The following is a 10000-nucleotide window of genomic DNA, read 5'->3' as shown; positions in this document are numbered from 1 at the left end:
GTATGAAATACATATGAACGTTTGAATAAAGATAATTTTATACTCAAATTCGAATTTGCAAGAGATACAACTGGAAAGGGATTGAGAAATTACACTTAACTTAGACTTAGGAAATTTTGTATAGAATACCAAAACAAAACGTGATTCAATTTCTACCATTATTATGATATTACGTATTCCAATATGATTGGATATCCATAAAATAAATGGATTCAGGATTTAATCTTTCGATGGGATAAAGAACCAATAATCCGAAACAATATAAAGTTTTTTTTTTAAGACTTAGTTAGCTTTTTCGTAGATTTCATTGTTTAATTCAAAAAAAAATTGCATAGCATATACATAGAAGAAATTTATTTTTATCTATTTTTTTTTAGAATTTAGAATATTAAATTATATATTAATTAAATTATATATTAAATTATAAATTAAATAATATTAGAATTATATAATATATAAATAAAACGATTGAAGTTCATAAGAAGGCTTATTAAGCCTACCCAGATATAACTAGATAGAGCTATGGATATTCCTGTCTCCCCCTTTACTGCAGTTCCATTTTTGATAGAGGAATTCTAGACAGATAAGATAGGTGTAAAATTTTATGTTCTAGGGTTTACATATACCCGTAATTGTTGTTATAATTCAAATTGAGAAGAATTTTGTATTGAAAAGAATCAATACTGATTGGTTAGGTATCCATTTTTTTTTCTTATATCATTAATATCATTAAGATATTCTTAAGATATAATTAAGATTAGCGAAATACAATTTTAGATTCAAATCCATGAATTGTTCGTGAATTCACAGTCAATAGTTAATGGTTCAAATTTGTCCTTAATTTTTTTTTGCTTTTGTGACTGAAAAGTGACTTTTCATTTCAATAGAAAGCATAAAGAATTGGAATAGTGTACGTTTTGAGATACTATACAAAATTAATTGAAAAGATAGATCCAATCAAAAAAAAGAAGGATTTCTTTTTAGGAATTTAGCAAAGGGATTAATAAAAATGGGATTCAAGATGCAAGTACAAAAAAAAAAAAGAACCCCTAAGGGGCGAGATTTTTGGCTATTTTGTGTCGCCTTGGCGGCATGGCCGAGTGGTAAGGCGGGGGACTGCAAATCCTTTTTCCCCAGTTCAAATCCGGGTGTCGCCTCATCAACAAAAGACGCAAAATACCTTATTCCCTGTTTGCTGATATAATTTTCGAATTTGCCCCCAACAGAAGCACGCAGAGTAAAAGTCATCTTGATACTTCCAAGGGTCTTGCTGCTTATTTTGTTTGTACTAAAAGTTTTTCAGTCATCATATAAAAACTTCTTAAAATTAATTGGATTTTTTGGAGTGTTTCTTCAATATATTGAAGAGAATTTTTTTTTTGACTCTGCGACAGCGATTCTACTATTATTAGTATTAATGAATATTAGTATTAATGAACAATAATAGAAAAATTCCTTAAATAGAAAAATTCCTTAATAAAAACTTCCTTCATATTCATAAAGATAGAGGACATAATTCACATGGATATAGTAAGTCTCGCTTGGGCTGCTTTAATGGTAGTCTTTACATTTTCCCTTTCACTCGTAGTATGGGGAAGAAGTGGACTCTAGGGATACTACTAATTGAGTTGAGAAATGAAACCGTATCATTGTTTTATACATTATTCGGCAAAGATTTTTCAATTTCACTCTTGTTTCAATTCAATTTAATTGAATTTAATAATTCAATTAAATTGAATTGAAAATATCTTCATTTAAAAATTCTATATTGGATTTGAATGAAGTAATCTATTTTATGAATAATACCCTTTTAATTTAATCATTTAATTTAATCAAACAAATATTTCACTGATTCTGGTGTTCATATTTCGAAAGTAATAGATAGTATGATAGAAAAAAATAGATTTCTTTCTATCATACTATGGGATCTCATAGAATACTACTAATTCTAGTCCACTTATTTCATTTAAGACGCAAAGCTAGTAATCCTTTTCATTTTATTTCTTCAATCATTGATATTGCTAAGAACTAAGAAGTCAAGACTAAGAAGTCAAGTTTCATTCAAATTAATCACCTTGACTAACCGTTTTTACGTATATTATAAGTAAAAAAGCAGTAGGAACTAGAATGAACAGTGCAGTAGCAATAAATGCAAGAATATTTACTTCCATAAGATCATCGTTTAATTTTTCTTTACTTCGCAAAAACTCGGGATTTAATCCCATAGAGATACTAAATCTTTCGCCTCTAAATTCAATGGGATGAATTCCATCTCGATGATATTGAATCGGATCAATATCATGAATAACAATATCTGAGCTAGCAAATCGACTCATTGTCGAGAATTCAATAGTATAACATAGAAAGATCGTTTATCCATACCGAATTTAAAAACGGATTCTTGATTCAATTGAAAATTTCTTGACTTGACTTTTTTAAATTTATCTTATCATATTCTTTCTTTTCTATAAAAACTAACAAATTTTTGACTTCTTTGTACAATCATCTGAGACGTATCATGTAACCACCTTTCCTTCCCGCTTACATTGGTTATAACCAAACCCCAAAAAAATAAACAAAATAATAGAAGCGAAAGGGGAGTTAATTTCGAAACTCCTTTTTTAATGATCGAATCTTATTGGAAAACCAAAAAATGGGATTGGGATTAAAGAAGACAAGTCGCAATATATTAAAAAAAAACTAGAATATATAAATCGAATATTCTACCAAATTCAGTTGTTTAGGGTTTGTTTTTTCTTCAAAAAAAATGCTTAAAAAAAATTCTCTATATAATTAGAATGGAAGTAGGATCCTTATTTTTATTTGATCTTTCTTTTTTTATTTAATATTTAATATAATAGCCTCTTTCATTGGTAATGAAATGCATAGAATATATTAAAACTTTAGTGCGCAATTTGAAATTTGAATGAGATTAGACAAAATCGGAGCCAAGAAAAAGGATGCTTTTCAAATTAAATAAAAAGGATTCTATCAAAGAAATTTAATTCATTTTGTATCGTACAAATACAAATCTGATTTATTTGTGTGATTTATTTGTGTTGTGTATGGGCTACCGGAAAAGATATGGTACTCGATTCGATTTCATTATACGGGTCGAGAGTAATCGAAAAATCCAAACGAAGTAGAGTATTTTTGAAATCTTGAATACGACGCTACCAATAATTGTACTAATTCACATATGTTTCTATCAATTAGTACTAGTTGAAAAAAAAAGAAAGAAAAAATATATATAAATAAATTAAATATTGAAATCTTAATTATGTAACTATTAAGTAACTATTAATTATGTTACTATTTAATATGTAAATAGTAAAATATTAATTATTTAATAATTAATATTTTATTTAATAATAGTAATTCGATAATATTAAAAAATTTAAAAATGGAATATTCAAAATATTCCAATTAAATTGAATATTAACTAGAATTTCAAATTAACTAAAATTTCTATAGAAAATATTTAATAGATTTAATAGAATTGAAATCTTTAAATCGAATTTAAATAGAAATTAAAAATTTAAATAGAATTAAATATAGAAAAAAAAAAAGAAATATTTAATAAGTAAAGTAATAAGAATAAAAAAAAAATAAGAAGTATCCCCTTGGGAATGAAAATGAAATTGTCTCCCCTTTCGCAGAAGAGGGAGATATGAGTTGATGTATTCCTTTTATTATATTATTGGATGGATCGTCGGGACTGACGGGGCTCGAACCCGCAGCTTCCGCCTTGACAGGGCGGTGCTCTGACCAATTGAACTACAATCCCCGGGAAATGCAATAAAGTGTGCAGCATACATATTGTTATCATTTCATCCAAATCCTTTTTATATTTCGATTTTCAATTGAAATCACCGCCTTGTAACAGAAAGGCGGGGCGTAATATTCACATGGATATACACTTTAATGATACAAGGCGACAGGGATTACTAGTCATCTTTTCGTTATTTAAAATCAAAGTCGACTAAAAAAAATCTTTCAATGAAAAAAAAAAAAAAAAGACTCTTTTTTCTTTACATTACTCTTTATTCTTTGTGATAAAAAAAATAAAACAAATAAAATTAAAGAACAAGTAGAGATATATCCGAAATTTTTACTTTTTTTCGTATCAGGCATTTCGAGAGAACAAGGGGCTTATATCATTTCATAGCGGATCAGTGAATTATTGGGCCGAGCTGGATTTGAACCAGCGTAGACATATTGCCAACGAATTTACAGTCCGTCCCCATTAACCGCTCGGGCATCGACCCAGGAAGAATCAATTCCAGATTTTTTATATTTTATAAAAAATAAAAAAATAATAATAATCCACTTCCTTTCGTAATACCCTACCCCCAGGGGAAGTCGAATCCCCGCTGCCTCCTTGAAAGAGAGATGTCCTGAACCACTAGACGATGGGGGCACGTTTGCCCGACCGCCAGCATACTATGTTCATAGTATGAACAGTTTTTTGAAATTGTCAATATAACAAAATGGTATGACTAGATTTGAAGAATCTTTGTGCCTTTCGGATTCCATAGAATTTTTTTATTCTTATATTAAAGAAAGATTCATTCTAATCGCCATTATCCATTATACGCCATTATCGATTAGAATAATTTAATATAATACGATAATCCGAATTTCAAATTCGAATTTTCTAATTAATAATATAATAATTTATTTAATTTAATATTTTTATTTAATTTAATATTTATTAAATTTTATTTAATTTTAATATTCTATTATAATATAGTTTCTAAAATAATTACTTACTTTTTATAGATTTAGAGATTGAATTTCGAATCTAGTTTCATAGATCTCTCTTATCTACATAGTGGATCATTCAAGAATTGAATCAAACGAGCCCCTTTAACTCAGCGGTAGAGTAACGCCATGGTAAGGCGTAAGTCATCGGTTCAAATCCGATAAGGGGCTTTGGCGTTTTTTCATAAAACCAACGGTAGTATTCCTATTTGAAGAGGGAATATAAGTTGATATTTGTAATAACAAAAGTAAGAAACTCTAGAATTCGAATTAATAGAATTCGAAAATTTTCAAAAATTAATATTTTAATGCTTTATTTTAGTTTATTTTCTAGTTTCTTTTCGACGAATATATCTTTAGAAGATTATTTCTAATAAAAAAAGAATATTCTATATAATATTTGAATATATTTGTAGTATTAGAATATGTTAATATCCAATATCTAATAATAATTCGAATAATAATATATTAATTAATAGTTAATAATAATACATTCTTCTACTCTAATAATAATACATTCTTCTACTATCTTATTCGAATATATTCTTTTATTCGAATCTAATATATTTCTATTTTATATTTCTATAATTTTATATAATATCTTTCCTCTATTTATAGTTATAGAATATATTTCTATCTATTTAGAATATATTTTATTGTATTTTTTATAATATAATAATCTATTTTTTAGGATATATTCTAAATAGAATATATACTATTCTAGTTATAGTATTTCTAATATATATTATTAGAATATAGAGTATGCTTTAGAATATATAATATTAGTATATTTTTTTTATCTAGTTATTTATAGAGTTAGAAAGTTTAGTTAGACGGTTGAACATTTGTTTATTATCTTAGAATCTAAATATAATGAATAATTGAATAATGAGAAATTGGCTCTTAAATCGCCAAATTTTTTATTTTCCATAAATCAATCGTAAAAATTTGATTCGAAATCAATAAAAGTAAGTGGACCTAACCTATTGCATCATGACTATATCTACTATTCTGATATTCAAATTCGATATAGATGAAATTGAAAGAGTAGCTCTGCTTTTTCTTTCATTTTTATATTTCTTTTTGGACTCCGAAAAAAATCTGTCGATATTTCTGATTTGATCTTCTTGCTCCTAGTTATTTTATAGGAATAAATCACTATTCCCTTCCTCCATAGAAAAGTTTATTCGAAGTCATAAGATAAGACATAGAAAAGACTTTTTTTAATATCTTTCTTTGATTCCGGAACACAAGATCAATTTATATTAATATTTAATTTATACCTACTAGAAGATTTTGATTTCTATATAATAAATACTAAGCCTAATATAAAATTTATATATAATAATATTGATATATCTATCAGATCATGACTTCATGTACCAAATATTTTCATATCAATACATACAATATCTTTTCCGACAATGTAATCTAGAATAGATGTGAGAAAAAGACTTTCATCTTAAAATACTTTCATTTTAAAATACTTTCATTTAAAGTTTTCTATTTTAATATTGTATTGAATTTAATAATATTGAATTTAATAATAGGAAACTTCACTCTCTTTACTTCTTTTCTGACAGATAGACAGATAGAGTAAATAGAACAAATATTCGAAGTGTCTTGACTTGCGAAATATTCTGGAGTGTTAGTTTTATCGGAATCGGAAAGAAAAAGAAATAGAATAAAACTGGGCAAAAGGAAATATAAGAAAGATGACGAGAAAGAATAAAGTATAAAATATAGGATACTATAACAGTTTAATGCACATATAAGAATACGTAAAAATACTGATTTTTAGAAATCTCATGAACAAGATCGAAGAATAAGATTTATTTGATAGAATGAGAGAAGTAAGTCTGAGGATCAACTAGTAATCAGAGGGGGATCACTTGTTCCTCGAACAGTTCTTTCAAAAAAAAAATTCATGGTTCGTATGGTTATTAAGACTCTAAGAAGGAATAACCGAATGGAATTCATTAAGTCGGTTTATGGACAGATAAATAATTTTTTTCTTCGAAACCCCTTAGAAATTCGAAGGGCAGTGTACGAAAAATCAAATCATACCTGAATGATAGAAGCTTCAAAGACCCTAAAAATGCTATGAGGTGCTCGGAAATGGTTGAAATAGTTGAATAGGAGGATCACTATGACTATAGCCCTTGGTAAATTTACCAAAGACGAAAATGATTTATTTGATATTATGGATGACTGGTTACGGAGGGACCGTTTCGTTTTTGTAGGTTGGTCCGGTCTATTGCTCTTTCCTTGTGCCTATTTCGCCTTAGGGGGTTGGTTCACAGGTACAACCTTTGTAACCTCATGGTATACCCATGGATTGGCCAGTTCTTATTTGGAAGGCTGCAACTTCTTAACCGCCGCAGTTTCTACGCCTGCTAATAGTTTAGCACATTCTTTGTTATTACTATGGGGTCCTGAAGCCCAAGGCGATTTTACTCGTTGGTGTCAATTAGGCGGTTTGTGGACTTTTGTTGCTCTCCACGGCGCTTTCGGACTAATAGGTTTTATGTTACGTCAATTTGAACTTGCTCGATCCGTGCAATTGCGACCTTATAATGCAATCGCATTCTCTGGTCCAATTGCTGTTTTTGTTTCTGTATTCCTGATTTATCCACTAGGGCAGTCTGGTTGGTTTTTTGCACCTAGTTTTGGTGTAGCAGCTATATTTCGATTCATCCTCTTTTTCCAAGGGTTTCATAACTGGACGCTGAACCCATTTCATATGATGGGAGTTGCTGGCGTATTGGGCGCTGCCCTGTTATGCGCTATTCATGGTGCTACTGTGGAAAATACTTTATTTGAAGATGGTGATGGTGCCAATACATTCCGTGCTTTTAACCCAACTCAAGCTGAAGAAACTTATTCAATGGTCACCGCTAACCGCTTTTGGTCTCAAATCTTTGGGGTTGCTTTTTCCAATAAACGTTGGTTACATTTCTTTATGTTATTTGTACCAGTAACTGGTTTATGGATGAGCGCTCTTGGAGTAGTCGGTCTGGCTCTGAATCTACGTGCCTATGACTTCGTTTCTCAGGAAATCCGTGCAGCGGAAGATCCTGAATTTGAGACTTTTTACACTAAAAATATTCTCTTAAACGAAGGTATTCGTGCTTGGATGGCGGCTCAAGATCAGCCTCATGAAAACCTTATATTCCCTGAGGAGGTTCTACCACGTGGAAACGCTCTTTAATGGAACTTTATCTTTAGCCGGTCGTGACCAAGAAACCACGGGTTTCGCTTGGTGGGCCGGGAATGCGCGACTTATCAATTTATCCGGTAAGCTTCTGGGAGCTCATGTAGCTCATGCTGGATTAATCGTATTCTGGGCCGGAGCAATGAACCTATTTGAAGTGGCTCATTTTGTACCGGAGAAACCAATGTATGAACAAGGATTAATTTTACTTCCCCACCTAGCTACTCTAGGTTGGGGGGTAGGTCCTGGTGGGGAAGTTCTCGACACCTTTCCATACTTTGTATCTGGTGTACTTCACTTAATTTCCTCTGCAGTATTGGGCTTTGGCGGCATTTATCATGCACTGCTGGGTCCTGAGACTCTTGAAGAATCTTTTCCTTTTTTTGGTTATGTATGGAAAGATAGAAATAAAATGACAACAATTTTAGGTATTCACTTAATCTTGCTAGGTATAGGTTCTTTTCTTCTAGTATTCAAGGCTCTTTATTTTGGGGGCGTATATGATACCTGGGCTCCGGGGGGGGGAGATGTAAGAAAAATTACCAACTTGACCCTTAGCCCAAGTGTTATTTTTGGTTATTTACTAAAATCTCCCTTTGGCGGAGAAGGATGGATTGTTAGTGTGGACGATTTGGAAGATATAATTGGGGGGCATGTATGGTTAGGTTCCATTTGTATACTTGGCGGAATCTGGCATATCTTAACTAAACCCTTTGCATGGGCTCGCCGTGCACTTGTATGGTCTGGAGAGGCTTACCTATCTTATAGTCTAGCCGCTTTATCCGTTTTTGGTTTCATTGCTTGTTGCTTTGTCTGGTTCAATAATACCGCTTATCCTAGTGAGTTTTACGGGCCTACTGGCCCCGAAGCTTCTCAAGCTCAAGCTTTTACTTTTCTAGTTAGAGATCAACGGCTTGGGGCTAACGTTGGATCCGCTCAAGGACCTACTGGGTTAGGTAAATATTTAATGCGTTCGCCTACCGGAGAAGTTATTTTTGGAGGAGAAACTATGCGTTTTTGGGATCTGCGTGCTCCTTGGTTAGAACCTCTAAGAGGTCCAAACGGTTTGGACTTGAGTAGGTTGAAAAAAGACATACAACCTTGGCAAGAACGTCGTTCCGCGGAATATATGACCCATGCGCCTTTAGGTTCATTAAATTCTGTAGGTGGCGTAGCTACCGAGATCAATGCAGTCAATTATGTCTCTCCTCGAAGTTGGTTAGCTACCTCTCATTTTGTTCTAGGTTTCTTCCTATTCGTAGGTCATTTATGGCACGCGGGGAGGGCTCGTGCAGCTGCAGCAGGATTTGAAAAAGGAATTGATCGTGATTTTGAACCCGTTCTCTCCATGACTCCTCTTAATTAACTGAGACAAGAGATCAAATACTTATACTTAAAGTGGGAATCGATTTGATTCTATAATACATATGGATTGGGTGGCTTAAGTCATACTTAAATAAAAAGTATTCTTTTTTCCTTTCTTTTCAACTCATTTAGATCTAATCTCTTTTTTTTTCTGGCTCGGCTAGGTGGGATAGCCGAGCCATTTCCCTTAAACACATAAATTTATTCATCGAGAAAAGGAGAGAGAGGGATTCGAACCCTCGATAGTTCTTTGCGAACTATACCGGTTTTCAAGACCGGAGCTATCAACCACTCGGCCATCTCTCCGAAAGATAATTTCTATTTTACTATTTTATTTTTTTTTCCGCCGAATAGAAATGGTCATAGGAGTTGATACCATCACTGTACTATAAAAATAAATTAGGTATGAGTCGATAAGTCTATTTATATATCTATAATATATAGACGGATGTCGGATCTAGTATGACTATTTGTGAAGTAAAAAACTACTCTCGACTCCATGTTCAAATAAACAAAAGGGGAAAGGAGTAGTAATAAGTCATAGAGAATCAATGAATTCATGGCACAATCCCCCCATGATGTATTTTTTTTTTACAATTTTTTTGGTTAATATTAATAGAGGGATCAAATGGTATAGTTCTTTTGTTGGTAGCTTGG

General features: G+C 31.4%; 1 protein-coding gene, 4 non-coding genes and 1 pseudogene across 5 annotated transcripts in view; 3 read left to right on the top strand and 3 right to left on the bottom strand.

The window, feature by feature from the left end:
• The window catches only part of LOC136206136 (DNA-directed RNA polymerase subunit beta), a 7970-nt gene extending 3365 nt beyond the window's left edge, over positions 1-4605 (bottom strand). Inside the window, exon 1 of the mRNA XM_065997070.1 lies at positions 1-4605. This exon is cut by the window's left edge and continues 3365 nt beyond it. The gene's annotated coding sequence lies outside the window, so the exon portion shown is untranslated.
• On the top strand, positions 1087-1157 carry TRNAC-GCA (transfer RNA cysteine (anticodon GCA)). Its single transcript has one exon. It is a non-coding gene; the product is annotated as a tRNA-Cys (tRNA).
• On the bottom strand, positions 4185-4268 carry TRNAY-GUA (transfer RNA tyrosine (anticodon GUA)). Its single transcript has one exon. It is a non-coding gene; the product is annotated as a tRNA-Tyr (tRNA).
• Positions 4606-4863: 258 nt separating the features above from the next.
• Positions 4864-4935, top strand: TRNAT-GGU (transfer RNA threonine (anticodon GGU)). The gene has a single exon. It is a non-coding gene; the product is annotated as a tRNA-Thr (tRNA).
• An 898-nt stretch (positions 4936-5833) lies between these two features.
• The window catches only part of LOC136206144 (photosystem II CP43 reaction center protein-like), a 4892-nt pseudogene continuing 725 nt past the window's right edge, over positions 5834-10000 (top strand).
• Positions 9560-9649, bottom strand: TRNAS-UGA (transfer RNA serine (anticodon UGA)). Its single transcript has one exon. It is a non-coding gene; the product is annotated as a tRNA-Ser (tRNA).

The sequence above is a fragment of the Euphorbia lathyris genome, chromosome 1 (genome assembly GCF_963576675.1).
Source record: "Euphorbia lathyris chromosome 1, ddEupLath1.1, whole genome shotgun sequence".
Classification (NCBI taxonomy): Eukaryota; Viridiplantae; Streptophyta; class Magnoliopsida; order Malpighiales; family Euphorbiaceae; genus Euphorbia; species Euphorbia lathyris.
Note: the sequence above shows the minus strand (reverse complement) of the source record. Positions and strands in the feature narration are given on the sequence as shown.